Source organism: Myotis nattereri (assembly GCF_964212035.1).
Source record: "Myotis nattereri genome assembly, chromosome: 2".
Lineage (NCBI taxonomy): Eukaryota > Metazoa > Chordata > Mammalia > Chiroptera > Vespertilionidae > Myotis > Myotis nattereri.
Window position 1 is genome coordinate 90,994,292 of NC_138076.1, and position 15,721 is coordinate 91,010,012.

The 15,721-nt window shown below is 41.0% G+C and overlaps 1 protein-coding gene and 1 pseudogene across 2 annotated transcripts in view; one reads left to right on the top strand and one right to left on the bottom strand.

Annotated features, from left to right (window-relative positions):
• WDFY2 (WD repeat and FYVE domain containing 2) overlaps window positions 1–15,721 on the top strand; it is a 222,229-nt gene that overhangs the window by 132,678 nt on the left and 73,830 nt on the right. The gene's annotated exons all lie outside the window — the stretch shown is intronic.
• Window positions 3,774–4,538, bottom strand: LOC308511810 (small ribosomal subunit protein eS1-like; annotated as a pseudogene). Its single transcript has one exon. The product of its transcript is annotated as a small ribosomal subunit protein eS1-like (transcript).

Consider the following 15,721-nt stretch of genomic DNA (forward strand, 5'->3'; position numbering starts at 1 on the left):
GAGGATTATCTGACATCATATACATTAAGCTTTTAGAACAGTGCCTTTGTATATCAAGTGCTCCATAAGTGTTAGCTCCTGGCAACATTATTGTCATTAGCAGCAGCATCCTCCACTGGTGGTAGCCAGAAGCCTTGGTTATAATCTATGTCATGTGGATTTAGTTGGCTGGTTCCAAAGAAGAGGAAGTGGCTTTGTGGTGGCATACTCCTTAGGATGACTCAACTTATTTCTAGTCCCATTTTCTCTGAGTCTTTGCTGCCTTATCACAGTAATTTACCAGTAATTTGCAAAATGTGGGCTGTCAAATACAAGTTTTTTCTGCAAAGTTTTTTTTAATCCAAGTTGTTGCCATTTTAATTTTCATCACCCTCAGGAGAAGGTTGGGCTCAGAGAAGTGTGCAATTACTAAAGATACTCTGAATGGGTGGCTGGAGAAGATGTAGCAAATTTCTCGTCACAAGAGACAACCTTACTCCAGTGAACTAAGAGTATAGGAGGCGGGAAGGTTACCAGCCATCAAGAGCTACATAACTTACTATTCAATTGGGAGTCTGAATTTTAGGGGCCAGTGTCCAGAGAGCTATCTGTGGTCCTACAATTTTTTTAACACTAGGAATCTGTCACAAATATTTTATTAATTACTAGAGGCCCATTGCACGACATTCATGCACTGGGGAGCGGGGGAAGGGAGGCCCTCAGCCTGGCCTGCACTTTCTTGCAGTCCAGGACCCCTGGGGGATGTCTGCCTACCAGCAGTCAGACATCCCCCGAGGGGTCCTTAGTGCTGCCATAGAGGCAGAAGAGGCTCCCACCACCTCCACTGTGCTCGCCAGCCATGAGCATGGCTCAGGGCTTCTGGCTGAGTGGCACTTCCCCTGTGGGAGCACACTGACCACCAGTGGCAGCTCCTGCGTTGAGCATCTGCCCCCTGGTGATCAGTACTCAACATAGCGACCAGTAGAACAGCCGTTGAGTCAATTTGCATATTACCCTTTTATTATATAGGATTTCCATGTAGACATGTGAAAATAATATCTTTATGTGCACAAATATTTTTCTAATTTTTATTTTAAGTTAATCCTTTATACAAACTATATATCGGGTCATGGTTCTCATATCACTGTCCTTTAGATCGCAAGGTTCAGAGCCTAGAAGGACTGATATGGTATTCCATGTCAGTCACCTTTGAAGGCATTCCTCCCAGAGTACCTTGACAACAACAGAGTCATGAAACTAACCCCAAGGAGCCATCTGCCATTTATTCCTTTGATATAAAGATTGAGAACTCAAGCCAAAATGTGTGAAGGACACTGTTACTCTTTTATAGTCCCTTTGTCACTGAATTGCCATCATCTCGTGTTACTACATCTACTCTGATCTGAGAGAGTCTTGAAAGCAGGCTTTTTTCTAGCCTTGCTGCCTAGAAGCTTACGTTAGAGAAGGGAGTGGCATTGGGTCTGCCCTGATCATGGGTGCAGTGCTGGGGTTTGCTGCTGGGCTTGTGTTTTCTTTGTTTTACTGCAGCTGGATGCTATAGTGACTCAGGATGGTGGTAACCCAGAGGAGGTTTTGTTTACAAAGTGGGCTCCCCTCCCTGTTTATTTATGACTCCTGTAGCACTATACCTTGAATGTAGGTGCCACAAATCACAATTCACTCATCCATTCCCACAGATGAGGGATAACTCTACTCATAGTTACCAGTGAATATGACATTTTCGTAAATACTCTTAGTATAGGAAGAAAACTATCAGTATTACACATTAATCTCATTGAGGCAGATTACACATTGCCAAAAGACTGCTAATTGTACTGCCATGTAGAACAGCACAGCTTTTCCATCAGCAGCAATCACTCAGGTCCAACTGGTCACTTGGGTTGGAAAGATAGGGCAGGTTCTTTTGCCGAGAGCTTATCTGTCATGGCTAGAAGAGAAAAGAGCTGAAAAGGTGCCTTCCAGTGGGTTGGGTAATTAGTGTGCTATTTTCTTTTTTTTTCCTGTTTTTCTCAGCATCTTTTTATTATATTGTTATCTACTGTCATAGCCTCTATTCTTATGCTTTTATCAGTTCTCCTATTGGTTTGAATTATGGAGTCATTTTACCATACTGTCAAGCTCAGTCCCTAGTAAATCTTCATTTCTTCTCTTTTTTTTCTTTATTGATTAAGGTATAGCATATGTGTCCTTATCTCCCCATTGCCCCCCCCCCCCCACACACACACACCCATCCCTCCCTACTCATGCCCTTACCCCCCTGGTGTCTGTGTCCATTGGTTAGACTTATATGCATGCATGACCTATTTTCAATTTAGTAAACCCCAAGTTCTCTCCAGATGTTTGGTTTTTCTTGAGATTTATTTTATTTTCATTTCTTAATCCTCACTTGAGGATAGTCTTTCATTGATTTTTAGAGAGAGTGGAAGAGAGAGGGAAAGACAGAGAGAAATATCGATGGAGAGAAACACATTGATTGGTTGCCTCCTGCACGAGCCTGGACCAGGCCCAGATGGGGAGGAGCCTGCAGCTGAGATATGTGCCCTTGACCAGAATCAAACCAGGGACCCTTTGGTCCTCAGGCAGATGCTCTATCCACTGAGACAAACGGGCTAGGGCTCTCCAGATGTTTTTACTGGCTCTTCCTTCTCTGGCAAAGCCTTAGATGTCAGTGCTCTCCAAGGTTCTGCCTGTGCTGCAAACTTTCTTGGTGATCTGCGCCTGCAGCCTAATTATCCTACATATACAGTTCTCAAGATGGCCTATTCTGTCCTCCAGAGCCTGAACTATGACTCCTAGCTGCTTACATGGCATTCCTACCTCGAGTATCTAAGACTTGTGATTTAGCATATTCTAAATAGAAATAATTCTCTTTCCCCAACATATGCTCTTTCTCCTTCCTTCAGTAAATGACATCACCAAGGAGCCACAACTAGAAGTAGGAGTTATAGTAGATCTACATTTCCCCCTCAAATCTTACAGCAATCAATGCCCTGGCCTACTGACTTACCTCAGAGCTTTCCCCAGACTCTCCTTTTTTGCTTATTTCCACCAATACTTTAAATCTTTCTGTCCCTCACAGCATTTGCTTGGACTGTTGCAGTAAGCCCCTGACTGTTCCTACTGTCTCTTATCTAGTTTCCTATAGCTACTCTGCCATCACATATCTAAAATTCTAGTGTAATCATGCCACTCCTCTGTGTATAGACTCTCAACAACTTCTGGAAGAATATAATTCACATTTCTTAATTCCTGCCTACTTTGTCAGCTTCATTTATTACAAACTCTCTTACCCAAATATCATACTTGTATGGTTCACAAATCCATGCCCATATACATGGAGTCCCCTTGCTAAAAGAGGCTGTTACCGTTACTGACCTCCTGCTTCCTTCCCCCTGAGGAACTCCTCTCATATCTTTAACAATTAGCTTAAAGCCCCAAACCCATTCTTATGAGAAGCCTGTCCTATTCGAGGGCAGGGTTAAAAGGCCCTTCTTAAGGCCTCTCATAGCATTTAGTTGAAATTTCTGCTATAATATTTATGTGTAATTAATTATTAGTTTATATGTATATTACATACATATTAGTTTATATGATTGTATATTAAGTAAGATAACACATAGAGTTCCTCAAAATAGTAAATAGGAGAAATTTAGTAAATTCTAATTTCCTTGTTTTCTTATTTTCCCCTATTCCTCCCCCATCCCCTCACAAATAGGATTTTTATTTGTTGCCATTAAATGTCTGAATTTTAAACATATTCTTGGACTTGGGGCTCATTCAACTTTAGCACCTGTCTCATTCCCAGTAGGTTTTCTAGAATTGCTACCTTCACCAGGAAGCTCCTTGAGTTTTCTCAGTTCAAACTTGGGCTTCTTCAGCACTTTACTTTTCTAAGAAAGATATCATGGAGTGGTTACATAGTTTGGCACTGCTATCTGGAATCATTTTATTGACCACTTCTTTCAAGTCATTTGTTATCATCTTCTTTCAGATATGGTGGACCTGTTGGTGCTGAACATATGAGGTCGTCTGAATCTGAATACTGCATTTTTTTTTTTTTTTTTTAGTAAAACCAACACAGAATAGATGAAGCAAATAACCATCAGTAGTCTTGACATCAACATGAGCTCCAGTCATGGTCTGCCATTTTTTTTACCATGGAGCGTATTTTGCATGGGGAAGAGTCATGCCATGGAAATTAGTCCGGCAGTTTTTGTCCTGAACATCCTCAGTAATTAGCTTGAATTTTCTAAATGCAACTTCATCATTCTGCAGATCAGTTAGGTTCACTTCTAAAACATGACCCTTGAGACCATCAGATGCGATTTGGGTTCCTTGAGTTCTCGTGACTAGTGTTTTTCTATATTTCATATATTGAACATACCTGGTGCTTTCACATCACACCAGTCTTCCTTAGAAAATGGATCAACTGCTTCCTTTTTAGCTCCTCTTTTGCTGCCTTTCATAAGGTGCTTGTTCTTGCTGATCACCTTATTTCCTTGTTTTTTTGTGTTTGTTTGTTTGTTTCTAACCTCCATTAGCCTGAGCAACTTGAAGGCAGGAAACATTACATGCGTTGGTATTTCCAATACCCAGTAGAGAGCCTTGCACAAATTGAAACCTCAGTAATAGTTTTCAAGTGAATGAAAACCAAGCTAGTTGCACCGTGTTTCCCTCCAGAGTTTCTTTATTCTTTTACTTTCATTCTTACATTCTAATCATTCTTATAGAAGCCCTTGTTTCCCACCAGCTCAGATATGGAATAAGTGATTGTTTTATTCCTCTCTTCTATCCCTTTATCAGGTAGAGTTTACTCAGAATTCATGGGAAAAATCATTGTTAACACACTTTGCCTTCAGATATCAGGGGCAGATATCGTGGTTGTTGAGGTATGAACTGCTCCCAGAGAATTCTGCATCTGAATTCCAGCTCTGTCATCTTTTAGCTGGATAATGACATACAAGTTGGTTAACTTCACATAAGGCTCAATTTACTCACTGTAGATTAGGAAGAATATGTGCCTCATCGTTGTTAAGAGGATCACATGAGGTAATTTATATAAAGGTCTCAATAAGTATTAATTATTATTTTTATAGCAGAAATTCTGTTCATTTCAAGAAAAGATGAACTTTAATTTACTTTTTGATAAAGTTAATAATTTTATCTGAAATTAGAGGTTTTTACATAATTATTTGTCATCTCAAGTTTAAAGAAATTTTTAAAAACTCTGAAGTTTTAAGCCAGTTTGTTTTTTGTGAGCACCATTTTTGGCTAGTAAAACTGGGTTGAATAGGTAATGTTTGCTCATTACTTGCTCTCTGCACACTTATTGGTTTAAATAATGTTCAGGCTGAAAATCTGTCAGTTTAAATACAGAAAAATGTAACAACATTTTAGCGCAGAGACCATGGTTAGAACCAGTTAACTTTATAAAACAACTCATCACAGTGAATACAAATATCAAGCCATTATTTTGTATACCTAAAACTAATAAAATGTTATATGTTAATTGTAAAAAAAAAAAAAAAAAAGCAGCAACATATTATGGTGTTTTGCTATTGAACTAGGAAGTAAAACATTGATTAGTCCTGAGATTTGAGTCAAAACCAAGTGCTCTTTTAGTTTTTGGCATTGATTACAAAAAGTAATAGCTTTAGTAATTAGGTTCCCTTCCTTTTTTCTTTTATTATTTGAATGTCTGGTGATTGTACATATTTTTATTCAAACCTATTGTGGTTAGCATTGACCCCAAATTGAGAAATCTAGTTCTTACTTCCAAGCCTACTATTTTTTTTTCTGATTTAGGCTTGTTTTATTTTATTACTAGAGGCCCAGTGCACAAAATTCCTGCACTCGGGCAGGGGAAGGGGTCCCTCAGCCCGGCCTGAGCCTTCTCACAGTCTGGGAGCCCTCAGACCTAAACCATTAGTCAGACATCCTTAGTGCTGCTGCAGTGGTGGGAAAGGCTCCCACCACTGCTGCTGCGCTTGCCAGCTGTGAGCCCGGCTTCTGGCTGAGCAGCACTGCTTCTGTGGGAACGCACTGACCACCAGGGGACAGCTCCTGCATTGAGCAGGATTGGGCTGAAACCGGCTCTCCGACATCTCCCGAGAGGTCCTGGATTGTGAGAAGGCACAGGCCAGGCCGAGGGACCCCACCAGTTCATGATCGGGCCAGGGAGGGACGTGGGAGGTTGGCCAGCTGGGGAGGGACTGTGGGAGGGCTCCAGGGCATGTCCAGCCCATCTCACTCAGTCCTGATAGGCTGGACCCCAGCAGCAAGCTAACCTACCGATCGGAACATCTGCCCCCTGGTGGTCAGTGCATGTCATAGGGAGTGGTTGAGCAGCCTTAGCATATGATTAGCATATTACTCTGATTGGTTGATCGTCTGACTGTTTGACCGGACACTTAGCATATTATGCTTTTATTATATAGGATTTTTTAAAAATTTCTCTTTACTGTTAAAACTAGTTCAGGTGTCCCCCTTTTTCACCATTCCTAGCCTACTGTTGATGAGGAAATCACTTAATCCTTTTTTGATGTCTTCTCTATATAAAAGCATAAACCTAATGTCATACTTGTTTGCTGCACCTGCCGGGGTTCTTGTTCCAGCATCAAGAAGGGTTCAGGAATCTGGAGAAGGCTGTGTGTAGATATTAAATAAGAGTCCAGAGACTAATAAAGAGTCTGGAGACGAAATATAATTTTGAAAGGCATTTTGGGGGTCAGAGGAGCTTAGCTAAAGGAGCTAAGATCTAAGGTCTTAAGTCTAAGGCCTTAGGTTCTCCTCGTCCCCAGAACCCCATGCTTTTTATTAACACAACTTGTCCTGAGGCGAGGCAGAGATATACACTTCAAAGGGTACACAGAAACATTGTTAGAATGGGGAAATTAGCCTACGGCTGTTCAGGTGTTTGGCCAGTAGGAGGCAATAACATGTAGATTAAGATGCCTTTTAGCTGTCTGGCAGCCAAGAAATCAATTTAATGTATCTTATTCAGGCTTGGGGAAATGCCTTCAGCCATTCCCAGATGCAGCCCTGCTGTCATGCTGGAATTGGTCTCCGGCATGCACCCATACTAAAATGTTGAAGAAGCTGCTATGTGCCAGTCAGTGCTCTAACTGCTTGAGATACATCAATGAACTCTCTCCTTCCCCATTCCTCTTCTTTTGTATGTTTCATTTAATAAACAAGAAATATGCCCTAACCATTTTTAGCTCAGTGGATAGAGCGTTGGCCTGCAGACTGAAGGATCCCAGGTTCGATTCCGGTCAAGGGCATGTACCAAGGGCAGCTGATCGATGTTTCTCTCTCATCGATGTTTCTAACTCTCTACCCCTTTCCCTTCCTCTCTGTAAAAAAATCAAAACAATATATTTTTTAAAAAAGAAAAATATAAAAACTTAAATATGTTAGAAGGTAATAGGTGCTATGGGAAAAAATGAAGCAAAGTAAGGAGGACAGGGAATGTGAGGGTGGGGTAGAGGAGACCGATTGCAAATTTTAAAAGGATAGACATATATGTTAAGCCTCATTGAGGAGGTCTCATTTGAGCAGAGAAATTGAAGGTTGAGGTAGTGAGTCATGCTGATATCTGGGGAAAGAGTGTTCACGGTAGAAGAACAAACATTGCAAAGACCTTGAGGTAGAGTGTTTATAATATTAGTACAATTAAAATTTTGACATAAAAAACCAAAAGGAATGCTTATTACTTTATAAATATTTATTGATTACCTCTCCTTCATGGCATATTGGGGGAAATGCTGGACATATAGGAGACACATGTATTAAGAAAGAAAACAAAAATTCCATTTTTTTCTATTTAAAAATCTATGAGGAAAGATAAAATAATCTGATCATAGATAGCTCTAATTAATGCAGATTGTGATCAAGACCATAAAAGATGAGCCTGTTGAATTTCAGCAAAGGTCAGATTCATTCTGTCTGGGGTGATCATATGAGCAGACCATTCAACCTTGCCTAGAAGGGTTAATATGAAAAGTGATGGAGATTGGGGAAAGGGAACAGTTTCCTGCAAAGGAGAGACTAGTGCAAAGGCTAGGTAGTGGGGGTGTGCAGGCCACTGTCAAGCACAAATGTACTTTAGTTGGAAGTGCATTGGAAGGGATGTGGGTTTAAGAAGGATGGTAAAGATCTGATTACTAAATGTGTAAAAGAAATTGACTGGAGAGAAAGGGTAGTTGGCAAAGATACCTCCCAGGCCAAGCTCATTTTTAGTCAGTACACTACCAAATAGTATACTGACTGTCAATGTCCATGGCATACCAGTTAGTAGTGTTTCTAGGCAATAGACTTAGGTAACAGAAAATGAGGGAGGCATGAGTTGTACTTGTACTTATCTATCTTTTGTGTTTGTTATATGTATTGTCATCTGGATTTTCTGAAGTGTGCAGTGATTTCAGAATTTGCACTGAAATATTTTCCTTTGCTCATAGAAATTCAATGAGACATTCACCCAGGTTTCAGTATCCTTTTGAAGAGGCTTTTTGAGGTTTGTGTGAATCAAAAGATCAGTAGATAAAAAAGAATGAGTCATTGTACTATGCAATCTCTAAGACCCCTTACAAACTCTAAAATTCCAAGAATCTAAAACTTAACAACCAAAGGTCCAAATTTCTTTCACCAGTTGCTTTCATAAGTTTGAACATTAGTTGCCAGCCTTGACTATCAGGCTAAATTTCATGACATCAGCTAAAAGTAATTTTCAATTTTAGCAGGCAACTTTTTGTTCAGAATAATTTTGTCAAAAGGTTTGAGCCATTTTTTGTTTAAAAAACAAGTATTACCAATTAGAGTTTATGTAAACTGATCTGTCATGTAATCTGCTGTTTAATATAATAGCAGAACTTTTATTGTGTTTTGAAGTTATTTAAAATATGCAGTCTCTTTCCTATCTGAAGGGCAATGAAGGCATAGTACTTCAGTGGCTTTGTTGTGTAATACATCATTGTTCTGGCTTCATATTGTGGCCTTGAGCAGGGTAAATTCCTCATCTGTTGAATAATTTCCAAGAGCATTTGTCCTTAAGATTCTGAAATTTACCAGACGCAGTCTTGGAAGTAGTTGATTTCCAACCTGTGTGTCATTTTTTTCTTTTACCCTCTCCCTTCCGTCCTTTTGGGAGAGGTATTGTAAAACCAACTGCGTCTGGTTACTTGCATTCAGTGCTGGGGGGTTTGGGGGTGGAAAAGTGTAAAACCATGTTACCATTAAAGCAGTGGTTCCATAGGAACCACTTATAAAATCCTATATAACCACTATAAGACTTTTTCTTTTTTTTGGCCATGCCCCACTTAAGCATCTCTAAAATCCTGATTCCCCCTCCCCCACCCATGACATATAATTCTTATTATTCAAAAAGTGAACTTCTATTCACGTGGAAGAAGCCTAAAAGGTCATGAACTTGGTCTAAACAAGCTTCCAAAGAACATGGCATCTATGAAAGAGAAAAATAAAAGAACAAAAGGACAATTGAAGTACTGAGGAAGAAATCACGAAGAAATTGTTAAAAAAAATAATAATATCAGGAGAAAAACCAAGATGGCGGCATGGGTAAACACCGGAAAGTGCTGCCTTGCTTAACCACTTCAAAAATACAACTAAAAGACAAAACGGACATCATCCAGAACCACAGGAAGGCTGGCTGAGTGGAAATTCTACAACTAGAAGGAAAGAGAAAAGCACACTGAGACTCAGAGGAGGTGCGGAAGTAAAGTGCAGAGATATGGAGGCGCACGTGGAGAGGTCTGGCAACTGAGGACATGGTTGTCGTTTTCAATCGGGAGGGAGTCCCAAGCTCCCAACTGCTCTGAACTCAAGTTCCAGGCGAGTCTCTGGGGACCCAGACTCATACAGGGAGAAACTGGACTGTCTGGCATCAGTCGGAACTCAAGGGCGGCTTTCTCTCAGAGGTGCTTGCAGCCATCACTGGGACACTGAGACTTGGGGCCTCTTAGGGCAGGACTGAGGATCAGCCATAGCTGTCTGCTCCGCCCTGTTGATTCCCTGAGACCTCGCCCTACCCAAGCTGTGTGCAGAGGCTTTTGCATATGAAAGGCCTGGTTCTTTGCAATCTGAAAATTACCTAACAAACTGCAGCTGGGTCAGAGAGACCTAGAACTTTCAAAAGAAGGCCCAAGGCCCCACAGCAGCTTGCATTGCTTCACAGCTGGGCCTCATCTGGGCACCTCCAAACCCCAAAGAACAGGAATCTGCAGATCTCTCCATAGCTTCTGCTGGGTAGCTCAGGCAGAGGCTAAATTAGCACCTCCTTAGAGATCCAAGAGCCAGTTTACCCAGTGGTCAGAATGGGACCATCCAGATTACAACTCCTCAGATCCATAAGGGACACACTCAGGGGGCAGACTCAGTGAGCACCAAAGCACCACTGAAGCAAGTCTTGCCCCAGAAGGGTGTCTCCAGCTCAGAAGTTCTCCCATTGTAGAGACAGCTGATTCTCACAGCCAATTGGCCTGGAGGTCAATTCCTCCCAGTGATACCTACAACAGTCAAGGCTTAACTACAACAAGACTGTGCACAAAGCCCACAAGGGGGTGCACCAAGAGTGTCCATCTCAGGTAATTGGGGAGGCTGAGCCACTGGGCCCTATAGGACACCTAGCACAGAAAGCCACTCTGTCAACACAGGAAAGCATAAAAAATGTGGAGACACAGAAACAGGTCACAAATGACAGAAATGGAGGAAAGCAAACTGTTGGATATAGAGTTCAAAACCCCACATAAGGTTTTTCAAGAATTTTCTAGAAACTGCCAATAAATTTAGTGAGACCCTCAAGAAATCTAGTGAGACCCTCGGGGATATGAAAAAGGACCTACTAGAAATTAAGCATACACTGACTGAAATAAAGAATATTATACAGAGTTCCAATAGCAGACTAGAGGATCGCAAGAATCAAGTCAAAGATTTGAAATACGAAGAAGCAAAAAACACCCAACCGGAAAAACAAAAAGAAAAAAGAATCCAAAAATATCGAGATAGTGTAAGGAGCCTCTGGGACAACTTCAAATGTTCCAACATCCGAATTATGGGGGTGCCAGAAGAAGAGAGAGAGCAAGATATTGAAAAATAGTAATAATAGAAATAATGACAGAAAACTTCTCCTACCTGGTGAAAGAAATAGACTTCCAAGTCCAGGAAGCACAGAGAACCCCAAACAAAAGGAATCCAAAGAGGACCACACCAAGACACATCATAATTAAAATGCCAAGAGCAAAAGACAAAGAGAGAATCTTAAAAGCAGCAAGAGAAAAAACGTCAGTTACCTACAAGGGAATACCCATACGACTGTCAGCTGATTTCTCAACAGAAACTATGCAGGCCAGAAGGGAGTGGCAAGAAATATTCAAAGTGATAAATAGCAAGAACCTACAACCAAGATTACTTTACTCAGCAAAGCTATCATTTAGAATTGAAGGTCAGATAAAGAGCTTCACAGATAAGAAAAAGCTAAAGGAGTTCATCACCATCAAACCAGTATTATATGAAATGCTGAAAGGTATCCTTTAACACATTGCGTACCACATAGAAATCTCTAAGACATACGACAGGGACCGCACATTTTTGGGCAAACTGCACGTTATTTAAATCATCATAATGCACTTTAGGTGTTGTTTTTCAATAATTATAACATTTTTATTTACAAAAACAATTAAACAATTAAGGTTCCTAGTACTTTTTTAATGTATGTTACTGCATAAAACATTTTCCTCTATGAAGAGGGACCAAACAAAATTTACATAAGTATCTAGATTCGCTCCTTTTTCCATGGGCGTGAAAAACGAGAACACTCGTGAGCTGTCCTTAACAGATGGCGCGCGAAACACGAGAAAACTCCTGAGCGGTACGAAATGTGTTAAGAAGATGAAGAAGAAGAAAAAGGTAAAGATACAAATTATGAACAACAAATACACATCTATCAACAAGTGAATCTAAAAATCAAGTGAATAAAAAATCTGATGAACAGAATAAACTGGTGATTATAATAGAATCAGGGGCATAGAAAGGGAGTGGACTGATTATTCTCGGGCGGGAATGGGGTGTCAGGGGTGCGGGAAGAGACTGGACAAAAATCGTACACCTATGGATGAGGACAGTGGGGGAGGGGGTAAGGTCAGAGAGTGGAGTGGGAACTGGGTGGAGGGGAGCTATGTGGGGGAAAAGAGGAACAACTGTAATAATCTGAACAATAAAGATTTAATTTTAAAAAAATAATAAAATGAAACATTGAAAAGAAAAAAAAGACATATTTTTTTAAATCCATGAACTGAAGCCTAAAAATAGTAATAATAATATCAACTGATATGAAAAAATGGCAAATAAAGTTTTAAAACATAATAGAGAACTGAAATGCATAAATATGTCACAATATATATTTATATACTGTATATGAGGCCCCTAGAACCATAAGAAATGCAAAAAATTCACTGTTAATAATTCATTCTCAAATTACTCCCCTTAAAAGTCAAATTGTGCCCCTTGTGGTGCATGTGCCTCACTTTGGGAACCACTTCATTAAAGAAAAATGATGTCAGTTAATCTTTAAGTTAAGCATCCAGGCAAACCTAGAGAGAGAACAGATTATGTGCTGCAAGACCTTGAAGTTGCATTTGTGTGTTTTGTTTATAAATCTGAGTTTGAATGAGAATTTATCAAAAGAATTTGTAAACCTGAATTTGTTTTTTGTACACAGTGTTTTGAATCTAGAGAGGCTAACAGCTGTTCTTGTTACACAAACCTCAGTTATCACTTCTCTTGCTTCATATTCTTCCATGTATTGTGACACATCAGTCTTCTTAGAAATTGACTAGCGGTTTCTTACAAAGTACAGAGCTGAGGCTAGGGATTTGCAACTAAAGCATTCCTTCTTCCCATTTCTTAAAATACTGAGGTCAGAAAAGATCAGGGTCCCGCCCAGCCAGTGTTGCTCAGTGGTTGAGCATCCACCTGTGATCCAGGAGGTCACGGTTTGATCCCCGGTCAGGGCACATGCTCAGGTTGCAGGCTCAATCCCTGGTGTGGGCGTGCAGGAGGCAACCGATCAATGATTCTCTCATCATTGATGTTTCTGTCTCTCTCTCCCTCTCCCTTCCTCTCTGAAATCAATAAAAATATTTAAAAAAGTCCTAGCTAGTTTGGCTCAGTAGATAGAGCGTCAGCATGCAGACTAAACAGTCCCAGGTTTGATTCCGGTCAAGGGCACATGCCCGGGTTGCATGCTCGATTCCCAGTAGGGGATGTGCAGGAGGCAGCTGATCAATGATTCTCTCATCATTGATGTTTCTATCTCTCTCCCTCTCTGGACTCAATAAATATATAGTAAAGAAAAGAAAAAATTAGGGTCCTTAGGCATTGACAGGCACTTAACCCACTTAGTTCCTGGGTGGAGAGAATGTTCCATTGTTTGGTAGCCATTGAAGCCTCTTTTCATAATTTATAAACAAACAAGAATAATTCTCTGAAGTCTGCAGGCAGATTAACAGAATGTGAAATAATGATTAGTCAAAACCAGAAGTCAGATCAGAGAGAACCAAGATGGTGGCATACGTAAACACCTGTACTTGTCACCCGCCTCCCACAACCACATCAAAATTACAACTAAAATACAGAACAGCCATCATCCATAACTGCTGGAAAGCTGCTGAATAGAAGTCCTACAACTAGAGAAGTAAAAAAGAAAGCACACTGAGACTGGTAGGAGGTGTGGAGGCATGGAACAGGCTGTTTTTTAATCAGGAGGGAGATTGTCTCTGTGGAGGCCACCCAGAGGAGCAAGGGGTCCCAGCCCCACACCAGACCCCCAGCCCAGGGTTCCAGAGCTGGGAAAAAAAGTCCCCATAACTATGGGCTTTAAAAACCAGTGCGGATTGGAGCTCAGTGACACACAGGCTGCTAAACTGAATTTACAAGGTCTTGCTTCCTCTGAGCTCCAGCACCAGGGCAAGGCTCTGGTGGACACATTTGTCTGGCATGGGGGCAGGAAAGCCATCTGAGAGGTGGCTTTCTCTCAGATGGAGGTGCTCACAGGCATCATTGCTCCTATGCTGGGACCTCCCAGTTACAGGGCTGACTGGCAGCCACTTCTGTTTGATCCACCCTGGTGATTCCCTAAGACCCCACCTCATCCAATTTACAACCCCATGCAAGCTGCCTGCAGTGGCTTTTGCATATGAATGGCCTGTCCTTGAAAATCTCAAATAAGCTGCAGCTGGATCAAGGGGCCACAAACCTATCAATAAAAGACCTAACATCTGGCACCAGCACCAGCCTGCCTTGCTTCATAGCAAGGCCTCATCTGGGAACTTCCAAACCAATACAAAGAGGCAGAATCTGCAGATCTCTCTGTAGCTCCTACTGAGTGGCCCCAGGCAGTTGGCTGACTTTGCACCTGCCTAGAGACCTAAGAGTCAGTGTACCCAGTAGTCAGTGTCAGACCATACCAGATTACAACTCTACATATCCATAAACAACAGACTCAAGGGGAAGACTCAGTGAGCACCAAAGCACCACTGAAGCAAGTCCTGCTCCATAGGGGTGTCTCCTGCACAGCAGCTCTCCCACTGTAGTCCCAGCTGATCCTCACCGCCAATTGGCCTGGAGGTCAATTCCTCCCAGTGACACCAACAGCAATCAAGTCTCAACTACAACAAGACTGTGCACACAGCCCACAAAAGGGTGCACCAAGTGTGTCCACCTCAGGTGACTGAGGAGGCTGAGCCACTGGGCCCTATAGAACACATACTACACAAGGCCACTCTACCAACTCAAGGAGACATAGCAACTCTCCCCAATACATAGAAATAAACACAGGGAAGCAGCCAAAATGCAGAGACAAAGAAAAATGTCACAAATGAAAGAAATGGAAGAAAGCAAACTACTGGATACAGAGTCCAAAATCACAGTTACTAGTATAAGGTTACTCAAGAATCTTCTAGAAACCTCAAGGGACTTAGTATCACTTTCAAGGTTCTTAGTGATAATGCCAAACACATGGAAAAAGACCAGTCAGAAACTAAGCATACACTGACTGAAATAAAGAATAATATACAGGGTTTCAACAGTAAAGTAGAAAATTCTGAGAAATCAATGATTTGAAATATGAGGAAGCAAAAAACACCCAACCAGAAGAGCAAAAAGAAATAAGAATCCAAAAATATGAGGATAATGTAGGGAGCTTCTGGGACAACTTCAAGTGTACCAATATTTGCATTATGAGGGTGCCAGAAGAAGAGAGAGGCCAAGATATTGAAAACCTATTTGAAGAAATAGTAATGGAAAACTTCCCCTACCTGGTGAAAGAAATAGACTTATAAGTCCAGGAAGTACAGAGAGTCCTAAACAAGAGGAAACCAAAGAGGACCAGACCAAGACACATCATAATTAAAATTCTAAGTGTTAAAGAAAAAGAGAGAATCTTTAAAGCAGCAAGAGAAAAGCAATTAGTTATCTACAAGGGAATGCACATAATGACTCTCAGCTGATTTCTCAACAGAAATTATGCAGGCCAGAAGGGAGTGGCAAGAAATATTCAAAGTGATGAATAGCAAGGATCTACAACCAAGATTACTCTACCCAGCAAAGCTATCATTTAGAATTGAAGGTCAGATAAAGAGCTTAACAGACACACCCAAAAAAAGCTAAAGGAGTTAGTTCATCACCACCAAACCAGTATTATATGAAA